Genomic DNA, 13,820 nt, shown 5'->3' with positions numbered 1-13,820 from the left:
CTCCCCCTTCCCTAAACATTTCCCCAGTTCCTAACAAAACTGAATCCCTCTTCCCTGCAACATCATCTCTTCCACGCATTGAAACTCTGGAGCTCTGCCTGCCTCAGGGGACCTGCACGTGGAAAAGAAAGCATTTCAGAGAATGCCACCCTGGAGGTTCTGGATTTCAGCTTCCTACCTAAAATCCTAAATTTGGCTTCCAGAACCTCTCTCCCACATTTTCCTATGTTATTGGTGCCCACATGTACCATGACAGCCGGCTCCTCTCCAGCACTGTCTATAATCCTACCTAGGTGATGCGTGACATCTGCCATCTTCACACCAGGCAGGCAAGTTACCAGGCGGTCCTCACTTCCACCACCTGCTATCTACATTTCTAATAATTGAATCTCCAACTATGATGGTTGGCCTAACCCTTCCCTCCTTGGCAGTAGCCCTGGGAGACTTGTCCTCAGTAAAGAGGACATTACATCACCTGGAGAGCATATCCATGCTACAGGATCACTTCTTGCTACACCAGGGTGATATTGTCCTACTGGGAGCCCTTTCTGATCCAAGGCAGCACTGGGGCTGCCCGACTGGATTTGGGACTTGGCTACTATATCCCTGAAGATCTCAATGTTCCTCTCTGTCTGCCTCAGCTCCTCCAAGTCTGCTACTCTAGCCTCCAGAGATTGGACTAGTTTCCTGAGAGCCAGGAGCTCTTTGCACTGAGTGCACACATACAGTGTCTCACCGGCAGGTAAAAAATCATACATGTGACACTCAATGCAAAAGACTGGAAAGCCCCCTCTTTAAATTTACAGGTGAATTTACTAATTAATCAGCTAGTGTCCTACAAGGGGATAAGAAAATGCCATACTGGGTCAGACCAAGGGTCCATCAAGCCCAGCATCCTGTTTCCAATAGTGGCCAATCCAGGCCATAAGAACTTGGCAAGTACCCAATGATGATTAAACTTTCAATAAGGGCTGGTAAATAGTATGATTTAGTTAAGACCCTGATTGATTTTTAATGAGAGTGTCTCTTGCCTAAAAATCAAGGGTTGAGTGGGTGGAAAAGACAGCCACTAGAATTAGCTATCTCTAGCTTGCTTATTACCTCAGACAGACACAAACTCTAAAAATATATATCTATTTCACCTTTCACTAAACATTTATAAGTCCAAAGATTTCCTAAAACAATATTTACCAAACTTCTTTAACCACCATTAAATTGATCATTACTCAGTTAATTGAAGGGTCTGAGATTCAGCGTGCACTTCCGGTCCTCTTCTACTGCAAAGGGTGCAAGGCCTCTGGAAGCTGGGGATGTAGAATTCAATTCCTGGATCACTTAAGGTAACTGCTAGACTCCTCTCCCGGGGGATGCTGGGAGCAGTATGCAGATGAGCCTTCCGGCCATCTTCTACTGAAGGTGTTAGTAGGTTACAGTGACCTCTACGACCTAAAACTTATTCCAGGAGACAGGCAGGTAGTTAGAAGGGCCTGGCAGGGCCCCAGTAGAGCTAGGATAGTCTCATCTGGGTAGAATCAGGCCCCAAGTTTTCATTTGGGGATAGGGTTTTGTCAGGGGGTGTTAGAGAGGACTGTCAAAGACCCAGCTGTCTTTCTTGGGAGCAGAAGGTTGCTAGAAGTCCATGGAGAAACCTATTTTAGTTTTTTGGGGTTTTTTTTTTTTCATGATTTTATTAATAGTGGCCAATGAGAAATTGGGATCTCCCATGTAATTCCTTATAATTCAGATTAGCCACTGTCAGATATAGATTGCTGGTCTCGATAAATATTTCGTCTCACCCAAGATGGCACATTTTCTATTATCCTGCTCTTATGTAATACAAGAAATTGAATGATTATTGTCACATCTGGTATAAGACTAGTAGTGAACCAGTGCAGTAATTAGTTTAGAGAAGTAGAGAAAAAATTCTAGAGTTTGAAGGGATGTGTCAAGAGTTGCAGTAAATGTGACAGTATAAACTACTGAGGAAACATACACCATTAGGCACAGTTAGATAAGAAAGCACCAAGAGGTTTCCTGACAATAACATAATATAAAGTGTCATTTTAAACCATTTTTCTATGCAAATCTCACCAATCTCAAGCTAACTCACTACCTATATGCGGATGATGTTCAAATTCTCATCCCTATCACAGAGTCCCTTCATAAAACCCTGGCTCATTGAAATGTGTGTCTACAATCAATCAAGGACTTACTCTCCAGTCTCAACCTAGTTCTCAACTCCAATAAAACAGAGATGCTCATCATATCGCAGGACAACACCTCTACCCAGCTCAACCCTCCTAGCTCCCCTCAACCTGCAACCCCTAACATCAACCTTTCATCTGCTGTCAAGGACCTAGGAACTTGGCTAGACAACCAACTAAACCTAAAAAAATGTATAAATAACACCACAAAGGAATGCTTCCACAAATTGCAAGTCCTCAGAAACCTTAAACCACTCCTTCATTTCAACGATTTTGGAGCGGCCTCAGAGGGAACTTTCCTTCGCCCTCCCCCCACCTTCCCCTCCCTTCCCCTACCTAACCCACCCCCCGGCCCTATCTAACCCCCCCCCTACCTTTGCGCGTGCCAGCCGGCAGCCCCGCTCCGTGTTCCGGTCCCGGGGGCTGGTCCGGAGGCCGCGGCCATGCCCCTGGAACACCCCCGGGCCGAAACCACGCCCACGTCGCCGCCCCCAAAATGCCGCGTCGCTCCGGGTACGCCCCCGACACGCCCCCGACACACCCCTTTTACAAAGCCCCGGGACTTACGCGTGTCCTGGGGCTCTGAGTGCGCCGGCGGCCTATGCAAAATAGGTGCGCCGGCGCGCGAGGGCCCTGCACGCGTAAATCCGGCCGGATTTACACACGCAGGGCATTTAAAATCCGCCCCTTAGTGTTTTCAGCAAGCTTATAGGACTAATTCACAAGGTACAGTTTAAACTTCAGTCTGAGAATTAATGATCTGATTTTGCTTTTTTTCTGTTTTTATTGTTTCATTTACTGTTTTTTTTTTTAAGTAATGATTTTAGATACTTTTGGTCAGATTTTATTTGTATTGATTGGTTTTATGTAATTTTTATTCTAATCTATATTTTTTTTATTGTTTTTTATATTACTAATGTATAAACCGTAGAGATAGAGACATGACTCTCTGCATAATGGTATAGAAAAGTTGTACAAATAAGTAAATAAATAAATAAATGTCAAAATTTAAAATAGTGCCAGCTGACTCTAGGTTCTGATTTTTCCCTGCATATACACTTTGTGGGGATAGAGAGGAGTTGGCTCCATTATAAATTTTGGTGCTCATGGGGCAGTAGTGATTGGTCATTACTCTTGTTCAGTAAACCTGTGGCTTCTCTCTTGCTAGGGGAGAACTTTGAGCAGTCCATGGGGTGAGGGATGGATGGAAATGTGCTTTTTCAGAAGTCAAGTGAGGTAAGAATTTCCATGCAGGTGTTTGGGGCCATTCTACTAGAGGAGAGGTTTTCTCAGGAAGGTTGTTATTCTTAAGGGGTTGCAGTGATAAGATCTTACTTTGGAGGAGGGAGGATATGGTGGAAGAGATCAGAAGTCAAGAATAGTTCTTTTAAGAATTGTAACCATAGGGGGCTAAAAACATTTCAGGTATTCCCAAGGCCAGAAACACATAGATGTTTCTGCCACTGGTAACATCCACTCAGGATTTACTAAACTGCAGTACTTACTTGCTTCATTTTAGAAATTACCATGGGACCTAATTTGAATTAAAATGGTATTCAAATGTGTTGTTTTAGCTCATCTTAATAAATAGGCCCCTTAGTTTGAGAAGTAGAGAGGACTTTGATATTTGCTAATTTAGAAATGCTAAGAGGTCGATAAGTAGGGATATAGTAATCTCTGAACATCTGGCCCCATTCAGTAACAACCACTTAGCTAGATAACTACTTATCCATCTAAGTGGTGGGTAGAACAGAGTGAAAAGGGGAAGAGCTACTTATCCAACTAAATGAATAAATGTGAATATCACCACTTATCTGGCTAACTTGCTATAAGCATGTCTAAATTTAGCTGGATATATTTATCTGGCTAACATTAAAGTTATCCAAGTTTATTCAGCTGAAGAGTAATGCCACTGAATATCCTGGCTATGAAAGCTGGAAAAGCATATCCATCTAACTTATCTAGTTGGCTAGCCTTTCAATATGAACCCCTCTATGAATTCAATTTAGCTTGTTGAAAGGCATATTTTTGAATTTTGGGCTACTTATTTGGTTGGTTTTTAGATAAACTAAGACAATTTAGTAAGATTCAAGTATTGAAAAGATTGAGACCCCTCCTCCATTTTCAAGATTTCCGATCAGTTTTACAAGCAATCATTCTCAGTAAAATCGACTACTGCAATTCACTACTACTTGGACTCCCAGCTAACTCCACAAAACCTCTACAGATGTTGCAGAATGCAACAGCAAGGATTCTAACCAAGATAAACAAAAGAGACCATATAACACCTATCCTGAAAAATCTACACTGGCTTCCTATAAAATTCAGAATAATTTTCGAAGCACTCTCATCAATCCACAAGGCAATACATAACATCGCCCCTCTCGAACTCAAGATCCCTCTTCAACCTCACACCTCCACAAGACCAGTGAGACAAGCATACAGAAACAACCTACAGGTCCCACCGATGAAGACAGCATTAAGTAAAAGAGCTTTCTCCACTGCCTGGCCCAAACTTTGGAACTCTCTCCCATCAGACCTCAAACTAGAGCAATGCCCTATTGGTTTTAAGAAAAGACTCAAGACCTGGTTATTCAACCAAGCTTTCTCCTAACTTCAGCTTCTATTCGAATTCCATCCTATGATCCCTTTCATTGGAAACCCCCAGAGAACAATATTAAAAACCTAGCCTTATGCCCAACACCCGTTCTCAACTCCAGCCTACATTAGGCCCCATAACTCTTACTTTATGTTGTTAACCCCAGTCACTTTATGTTGTTAACCCCAGTTACTTTTTTCCAAGTTCATTCTGCCTGTTTATTGTAAGACATCATCTTGTCATGGTTAATGTTTAGAATGTAAACCGACTTGATTAGTAATTCTGTTACTGGAAAATCGGTATATAAAAGTGCAAAATAAATAAAGAAAGAAATAGTAAAATACATAATGAACATACTTCCCCAATTATACAATAAAGGCACAACTGACAACTATTATTTGTGAAACAATCCTGAAAAATATAAGGCAGTTGAAGGAATATGCTCATAGTCAACAAATGTCTACCCATTAGACAATGGGTATCACAGCCCCTTCCTACCAGTGCAATTGATTTTTCTCTATTTTGTGTTGAAATGTAATTAAAAACAATTATTTATATTTCTATATAGTTTATAATTTATAGTTTATACCTTTTTATATACCGACATATCAGAAATCCATCACACCAGTTTACAATAAATGCACTTAAAACAATACATTTTAAACTAATAAGTGAAACATACATAATTTCTAAAAACAATATTAAAGGTTAACAAAGCAGTAAACAAAAAGTGCTAATATCAATAAAATACATTGATATATTCAGCATATGTTTTAGTATCTGCTGTCTTCTGTATAACATGGAGAAAGACCCAAATACTAAACAGTAATGAAGAGTCACAAAACCGTATATAGCAACATGACAATGGCCATGTTTCAAAAATTTGTCTTCCCTGCCTCAGATGTTATAGCTTCTTAAATCTGTGAAATAAAGTGGCTTCTTATTTGTTTCTTTGATGAAAAAGCTGTGAATTCTCTAAACAGATGCACTAGTGACTTCAGATGCTAAAGAGAGAACAGAATTTCCAGCAGAAGATGGCATCCACGGCTGCTAATCCCAGTGATGAAGCCCTCCCTAGTGGCCCAACTGTCTGCCTGGTAACTCCAAGAGCTGTGGATATGGATAACACCCTCATTCAAAAGGCCACAGACAGGGCCAAAAAACACGTGAATATCCACAGAAGACTAGCCCCCCAATATAGTGTGGGCTAGAAAGTATGGCTTAGCATGTGCCATATACAGCTGAGTGCCTTCCATACACCTGGCTCCCTGCTAAATCAGTTCCTTCTCAATAATTCAGCAAGTTGGACCCATGACATATCAGCTGAGATTACTCCCATGTTGAAAATGCATAATTACTCTGTTACTCACTTGGCCCTCTAGGGCAACTCCAAAGCTGCACGAAGTGGTTAGCGATGATGACCCCATTTATGAAGCCGAGAAGGTCATAGACTCATGCCAGAGAGGTATAACAAACGATATCTCCTTTCTTGTAAATGATATGCCTCAGAAAAGAACTCATGGGAGACAGCCTCCAATATCATGGATTGCAACCTACTAAGGAACTTCCATGTACATCACTCCAAGAAACCCCATCATAAAGCTATTACTTCTGGAACATGTAATGTTCAAAATTAAATAGAAAGTAAAGGTGTTTCTCTCCAAGCCTTCCCGATTACAAGCAGGCAAGAATGAAGTATGAGCTATTCAGGTCACATAAGAATATCAGGTGGGGATGTATCATTCCTACAGGAGCTTTAAACATTCAGTTCTGGATTGTGTTTCATCCTCTGCCACTATGTATTGTGAGTGACAAAGAAATCAGGTGTTTTGCCTGGATTTGTGCTACCTGATCATTAGTACGAGTCAGGCACAAAAGAAATGAAACATACAAACACAATGTTGACCCAAGGAGGAATACTGAGTACCTGCTTGGAGGAGAGTTTTCTCCATTTGGGAACAAGCATCTGTGTTGGCAGGTTTCCTGCCAGCAGAGAACTCTTTGGTTGATAAAGGAGTGGCCTAGTGGTTAGAGCAGTGGGCAATAACCCAGCAAAACCAGGGTTCAAATCCTGTTGTTGTTCCTTATGACCTTGGGCAAGTCACATTATTCTCCATTGCCTCAGGACAAAGGTGAACTGGTAAATGTGGTGAATTTTGGGTTTTCAGAGGGTGTTTGAAAAAGTCCCTCATAAGAGGCTTCTAAGAAAATTAAAAAGTCATTGGACAGGAGGCGATAGTTTTTTTGTGGATTGCAGACTGGTTAAAAGTCAAGAAACAGAGAGTAAGATTGAATGGCCTGTTATCACAGTGGAAAAAGGTAAACAGTGGAGTGCTTCAGGGATCTAGCTAGGACTGGTGCTTTTTAATAGGGATGTGCAATCGTTTTCCCCGAATTAGGCAATGTCAACGAAATTACGTAATTTGGAATGGTTCGGGAGAACCGAAAAACAATTTATTTTTTTCTGAAATTTCAGAAAAAAATTCATTTTTTAGATAGTGCATGCTAATGGGAGTTAGCACATGCTAACTCCCAATAGTGCGCACTAACTCTGCCAAGTTAGTGTGCACTATCGGGAGTCAGTGCACACTATTGAGTGTTAGTGCGCACTAATGGGAATTAGCACACACTAACTCCCAGTAGTGCACACTAACCAGAATATCGGGGCCCCTGAAAAAAAAAAACCCGAACCACGGGAAAAATGAAATTCCTGCGGGGGAGTCCCAAAACGAAGCCTGACATGAAATTTTTACCTGAAGCACATATCTACTTTTTAATATATTTATAAATGATCTGGAAAGGGGCACAATGAGTGAGGTGATCAAATTTGAGGATGATACAACATTATGCAGAGTAGTTAAATCTCAAGCGGATTGTGATAAATTGCAGGAGGCCCTTGTGTGACTGGAAAATTGGGCATCCAAATGGCAGATTAAACTTAATTTGGACAAGTGCATGTTATGCGTGCCAGCCGCTGCAGACCCACGGCTCGGCCCCCTCACCTCTCTTTGAGTAATCTAGCACCTGGTGCCTCGTCTCTGGCGGTGGTAGGCTGCTGGCTCCGTCCTCGGGCCGCCCCCGATGCCTCCGGCTCCTTTGCAACTCCTGATGCTCTATGTCGGGCCTCTCCGCGTGGCCTGTGGAGAGACGATATCCCAGCAAGTGCCACGCCCTTCCCTAGGCATGCGCGTGCGCGCACAGCTAAATTTTAAATAGGGCCCGCAGTGGGAACCAAGCCGCTGCCCCGGATGATGATGTCAGCGGAGCTCCGGTACTTAAGCCCAGGCTCTGCATTCTCAGAATGCCTTTCTAACAGGTCCCCTCGCTAGTCGAGTACTCATTGCATCCTCAGTTCCTGGTTCCTGATCCTGATTGTCTTCGTTCATGTTTCTTCATTCCTGAGTTCCTGTTCCTTCATCTTTCCTTTGGACTGCTGACCTGGCCTGACTCTGCATTGCTTGACTACACTGTTGCCTCTCTCTAGTCCTGGACCTCTACATCATCTGATTACTCCATTGCTTCTCTCCAGCCCCAGACTTCTACATTGCCTGACTACTCCATTGCCTCTCTCCAGCCCCAGACCTCTGCATTGCCTGACTTCTCCGTTGCTTCTCTCCAGCCCCAGACCTCTGCATTGCCTGACTACTCCATTTCCTCTCTCCAGCCCCGGATGTCTGCATTGCCTGATTACTCCATTGCCTCTCTCCAGCCCTGGACTTCTGCTTCATCTGACCATCCATTTGACTCTCTCCTCATCCAGACCTCATACTTGCTTGCCACCACTTCCAGATTGCTGCTAGCCTTGAACCCAGCTTGCTCTACGATGCCTCTTCAGTCCTCGTCCTGGACTTTGCCTATTCATGCTTCGGCCTGCTCTCCGGGACTCCACTTTGTCCAGTATAGACTATCTCTATACTTATTGCTGCCTCAGGGCTGACTTCGATCCACCCATCGATGACAACTGATGGAGGCCACCTAAGTCCAGCCGGCCCCGGCACCCAAAGGCTCAATCCGCGGGGAACCAGGGCTTGTATTGGTGAAGCGCCAGCTGGCCTCCGTCCTTCATCCCTCTCTGCCTACCAATGGTAGGGACCCTTAGGACCCTTCCTATGAGTAGCGTCAACCCAACCTCGGCACTAGGGGCCACCTCCGATGCAACAGTACAAGGTGATGCATATAGGGAAAATAACCCATGCTGTGTTTACATGATGTTAGGTTCCATATTAGGAGCTACCACCCAGGAAAAAGATCTAGGCGTTATAGTGGATAATACATTGAAATTGTCAGATCAGTGTGTTGTGGTGGTCATAAGAGCAAAGAGAATGTTAGGAATTATTAGGAAGAGAATGGCAAATAAAATGGTGGATGTCATAATGCCTCTGTATCGCTCCATGGTGAGACTGCACCTTGAATATTGTGTGCAGTACTGGTCACTGAATCTCAAAAAAGATATAGTTGCACTGGAGAAAATACAGAGAAGGGAGAACCAAAATGATAAAGGGGATGGAATGGTTCCCCTATCAGGAAAGACTAAAGAGGTTAGGGCTGTTTAACTTGGAGAAGAGATGGATAAGTGGGGATATGATAGAGGTCTACAAAATCATGAAAAGACTTGAATGGGTATATGTAAATCAGCTATTTATTCTTTCGGATAATACAAGGAGTAGGGAGCACTCCATGAAGTTAGCAAGTAGCACATTTAAAACAAATCAGAGCAAATTCTTTTTCACTCAATGCATAATTAATCTCTGAAATTCATTGCCAGAGGATTTGATTATGGAGTTAGTGTAGCTGGGTTTAAAAAAGGTTTGGATAAGCTTCTAGAGCAGAAGTCCATAAACTGCTATTAATCAATAAGGATTAGTAGCTTAGAAATCTATTCATTTAAGGCCAAATTTTCAATGGCCTTCATGTGTAATAAAATACGGGGGTTATGCGCGTGGCCGGGCCTTACGCACGCTGAGCACATTTTAGAAAGGGCACAGCCACACGCATAACTCCCAATATGTACAGAAGTGCCGGGTCATCAAAAAGAGGCAGGCTTGGGGTATGGGGACTGCGCAGGGAAGGGCGGGGGCCTGCTGGGACAACGGCCATTAGAGCCAGTCCTGGGGAAGCATGCGCTAGCATCTGGCCAATGCGCATAACTTACTTCTGCTCTAAAGGAGCAGGTAAGTTAGAAAACAAAAAAAAATAGGATAGGCATTTAGGGGTTAAGGGTTGGGGAGGAGAGGAGAGGAGAGGAGAGGGGAAAAGGTAGGAAGGTTAGGTAGGGGTATAGGGAAGTTCCCTCCCAGTCCGCTCCGTAATTGGAGCGGACTGGGAGGAAACTAGGGGAGGCCTTATTGCATGTTGCATGTTTCTATACAAAATCCCCCCATTGCATGCACGAGTGTGAAATTGGGTGTGCATGCGCTTGCGGATATCATATTTTATAACATGCATGTGATGACATGCACATGTTATAAATCAGTGCATCCATGTGCGCACACCAGGAACACCTATTAAGATCTGTGTGTCTGTGTGTATGTGGACCCCTTGGCTGAGGTGTAGATGGAAGTGCCCGAAGGGGCTGAGCCCTGTGGGACCTCACCGTCGGGGAGGCTAGGTCTCAGCTATGGGTTAGACTGCAGCAGAAGTAAACATATAATGGAGAGTGGCCACTAGAGGCAGGCCAAGGTACACCAGCCCAGGAACTAGGGGTAGTAGATGATGGCAATACCTGAGGAGCGGGAAAGGCCAGAATAGATACCATCTCTGTGTGTCTCTAGTCCTGAGGATGGAGTAGTCAGTGAGGCAAGGTGAAGGCACGGTAGTGGCCCGCGAGTGGGGTATACCAGAGAGAGTTCACAGCATGATGCTGGTAATGGTCTGCAAGGCAGGATACATCATAGGAAGCCCTCTGTGTTGCCACGGTAGTGGTCCTTGAAGCGGGGTACACCATTGGGAGTCCTCTGTGTTGCCATGGTAGTGGTCCGCGAAGCGGGGTATACCATAGGGAGTCCTCTGTATTGTCACGGTGTTGCGTTCGTGCCTGTTCTTGCCCTCACTCCACCCTCTCTACCTCTGAGGCGACTCCCTTCGGGTCTGATGGACAGATGCTGCCGTGGCTTCTCCTCGCTGTTTCTTCCTGGTGTCCCCGGGTTGGCCTGATGCTGCGGATCCGCCATGTCCCTGATGACATAGGGTGCGCGCGCGCTCGCTCCGAAGTTTGTACCAGCAAGAGCGCGAACCTCGGGGGCGTCCCCCCGTAGTAACATCATCTACTTCCAACATAAAAGGTCTTTACTTTTGCTAACAACTCGAGTTAGCAAGGACTCCATTTGGACTTGCTTCGGCTGTCCAAGCTACTTGCACTGCTGCTCTACCTCTTCGACCTCAGCAGGGGTACCCGCTCCTCAGGGGCCCTGCTCTCTCCTCTTGTTTTCAGATTGCTAGGACGGGATCCGATACTCACTCCTTGAGGGCCTACGTTCCTGAACACTCAGAGGACTCCCTACTGCCTGGAAGCGATCGCAGACGTGAGCATTGTGAGTTTCCTTTCCAGTTGCATATAGGAACCAGTACTCGCACCTCGAGGGCCCATGTTCCTAGGACACTGAAGACTCTCTTCTGTATAAGATGCTATCGCAGGTACGGAGATCGTGAGTTATTACAGAGTTATTACAGATTGCAGATAGGAACCGGTACTCGCTCCTCGAGGGCCTATATTCCTAAAACCTTATGAAGACTCCCTTCTATTTCAGAAGTTATTTCATATACAGAGATTGTGAGTTCTTATTACAGTCTGCATAGAAAACATTACAGGTACTCGCTCCTCGAGGGCCTAACTCTCTCCAGCCACTGAGCTTTATTAATATCTATGTTAGTATATCATCTACTTCTGGTTATGTATCCAGCATACCCTGTCTACTCATTATCTACCGTGTTTCCCCGAAAATAAGACAGTGTCTTATATTAATTTTTGCTACCAAAGATGCACTAGGCCTTATTTTCAGGGGATGTCTTATTTTTCCATGAAGAAGAATTCACATATATTGTTGAACAAAAAAATGAACATTTATCATATTCTGAATAGTTGTCTGGTTATGCTGGTTTGTGATGACAACTAACTGTGAATCCTGCAGGGTAAAAAAATCACAGCTGCATGCTCTGGTGTTCTGTGCGACGGGCATGCTCCCAAATAAAAACTTTGCTAGGTCTTACTTTCGGGGGAGGTCTTATATTTAGCAATTCAGCAAAACCTCTACTAGGTCTTATTTTCGGGGGATGTCCTATTTTCGGGGAAACAGGGTATGAGTCTCTCTCTACAGCTCAGCTAAACCCAGAGATTGCAGTTCCAGGATCTGAGGGACATCAGCCCTGCCAGGCACATCAGCTCACTGCTGCCACCTCTGGTGGTTCTACTACCTGTCTAATAAAGAGCTATCTGTGTCTGTCTCCATACAGCCTAGTCGGTGGTCTCTCTCTTGATATCCTCTTGAGGGCGCTATCATCTGCCATCGAACCAAGGATTCACCATTCTACATTAGAGTGCTCATCTCTCAATCTTCAAGAGCTGAGTATAACAAACTGCTACCTTGCAGTCTACCCTCAACTGTTGCTGACATCTTCTCTCTGGGGAGCAACTCCATAGCAGCTTCTATTACAAATTGCTACGCAGCAGTCCTAACCTATAACAGACTGTTAACTCCTAGCAGACACTCTAACAGATTGATAATTCCATCTCCTGGCGGGGTAAGCCATTATAGATTGCTAACCCCTCTCTTCTACAGTAGTCAGATTATAACAGATCGCTAACTCCGCCTTCCTGGCGGGGTGATCGCCAACATATTGCTAATTCCGCCCTCCTGGCGGGCGGATTGCTTACAGATTGCTAAATCCTCCCCTCTGGAGGAGCGATTCATAACACATGGTAGTGGTCCGTGAGCCAGGGTACACCATAGGGAGTCCTCTGTGTTGCCATGGTAGTGGTCTGCAAAGAGGGGTTCACCATAGGGAGTTCTCTGTGTTGTCTCAGAAGTAGTACTCACAGGAATGTAGAAGAAGGAAGGTTCTGGGGAACACCACAGGAACTGAAGAAGGAAGAAGTCCAGGCAAAGGCCCTCCGAGGAGCGGATAGCCAAGAGATGGAAGGGGCCCCCAAGGAGCGGGTACCCTGGAAGTCTCACGCCAAGGAAGCAGGAACCGGAATAATGTCCACGGAGGGAAGGATTCCAGAGAATGAACTCATTGCCAAGTTGTAGGTGCTCTGGTGCTGTGGGTTTAAATGCCCAAGCTGAATGATGTCATCCGAGAGGGACGCCCCCGAGGTTCACGCCATGACGTGGTTAAGGCATGCGCACCTAAGGAACCCTGAGGCCAAGATGGAAGTCGGAAGCATCCATGCTGCTCCGGGACACCCAGGAACGGAGGGAGGAGGACCGATGCGAGCTGGCAGAGGCCGCGACTTTCCCCAGTGGAGCCAATGCTGAATAAAGAGGTGAGCAACAGGGGTTGCAGGGGCCGGCGACCATGGGGCGTAACACCACCCGCATATGCACATGCACACAGGTTTTAAAATCAACCCCTTAATGTTTCAGTACTTGCCAGCTACTTGTGACTTAGCTGGCCACTGTTGAACACAGGATACTTAGTTTGATAGACCCTTGGTCTGACTCGATATGGCAAAACTTATGTACTTATGTTCTTATGTTCTGTTGAACTACAAACTTCCCACTTTCTTCCCTGCAGCAGAACTCTCTCAGTCGCTATACTCAACACTCTCATATTAATTCAAGGAAATTCTCCCCGCTGCCTTCCCTCACTCACTCTTTTAAAGGAATATACCAAATTTCCCTGATAACCGCAATAACATATCATGCTAACCCACAACTGAGGCTAAACTGTTTTTCTCCATAGGATTTCTCCAAGGGCAAAATTTAGTGACTAGATACTATTGACAAAGTCCCATCACATGTGTTTAAAATATATGCCAACATTTTAAAATATAGTATATCCAAAATTTCACTATAAAC

General features: G+C 44.6%; 1 protein-coding gene across 1 annotated transcript in view; it reads left to right on the top strand.

The window, feature by feature from the left end:
• Positions 1–13,820, top strand: part of LOC115084912 (cytochrome P450 2G1-like) — a 98,700-nt gene that overhangs the window by 45,922 nt on the left and 38,958 nt on the right. The gene's annotated exons all lie outside the window — the stretch shown is intronic.

This window comes from Rhinatrema bivittatum, chromosome 2 (genome assembly GCF_901001135.1).
Source record: "Rhinatrema bivittatum chromosome 2, aRhiBiv1.1, whole genome shotgun sequence".
Lineage (NCBI taxonomy): Eukaryota > Metazoa > Chordata > Amphibia > Gymnophiona > Rhinatrematidae > Rhinatrema > Rhinatrema bivittatum.
Note: the sequence above shows the minus strand (reverse complement) of the source record. Positions and strands in the feature narration are given on the sequence as shown.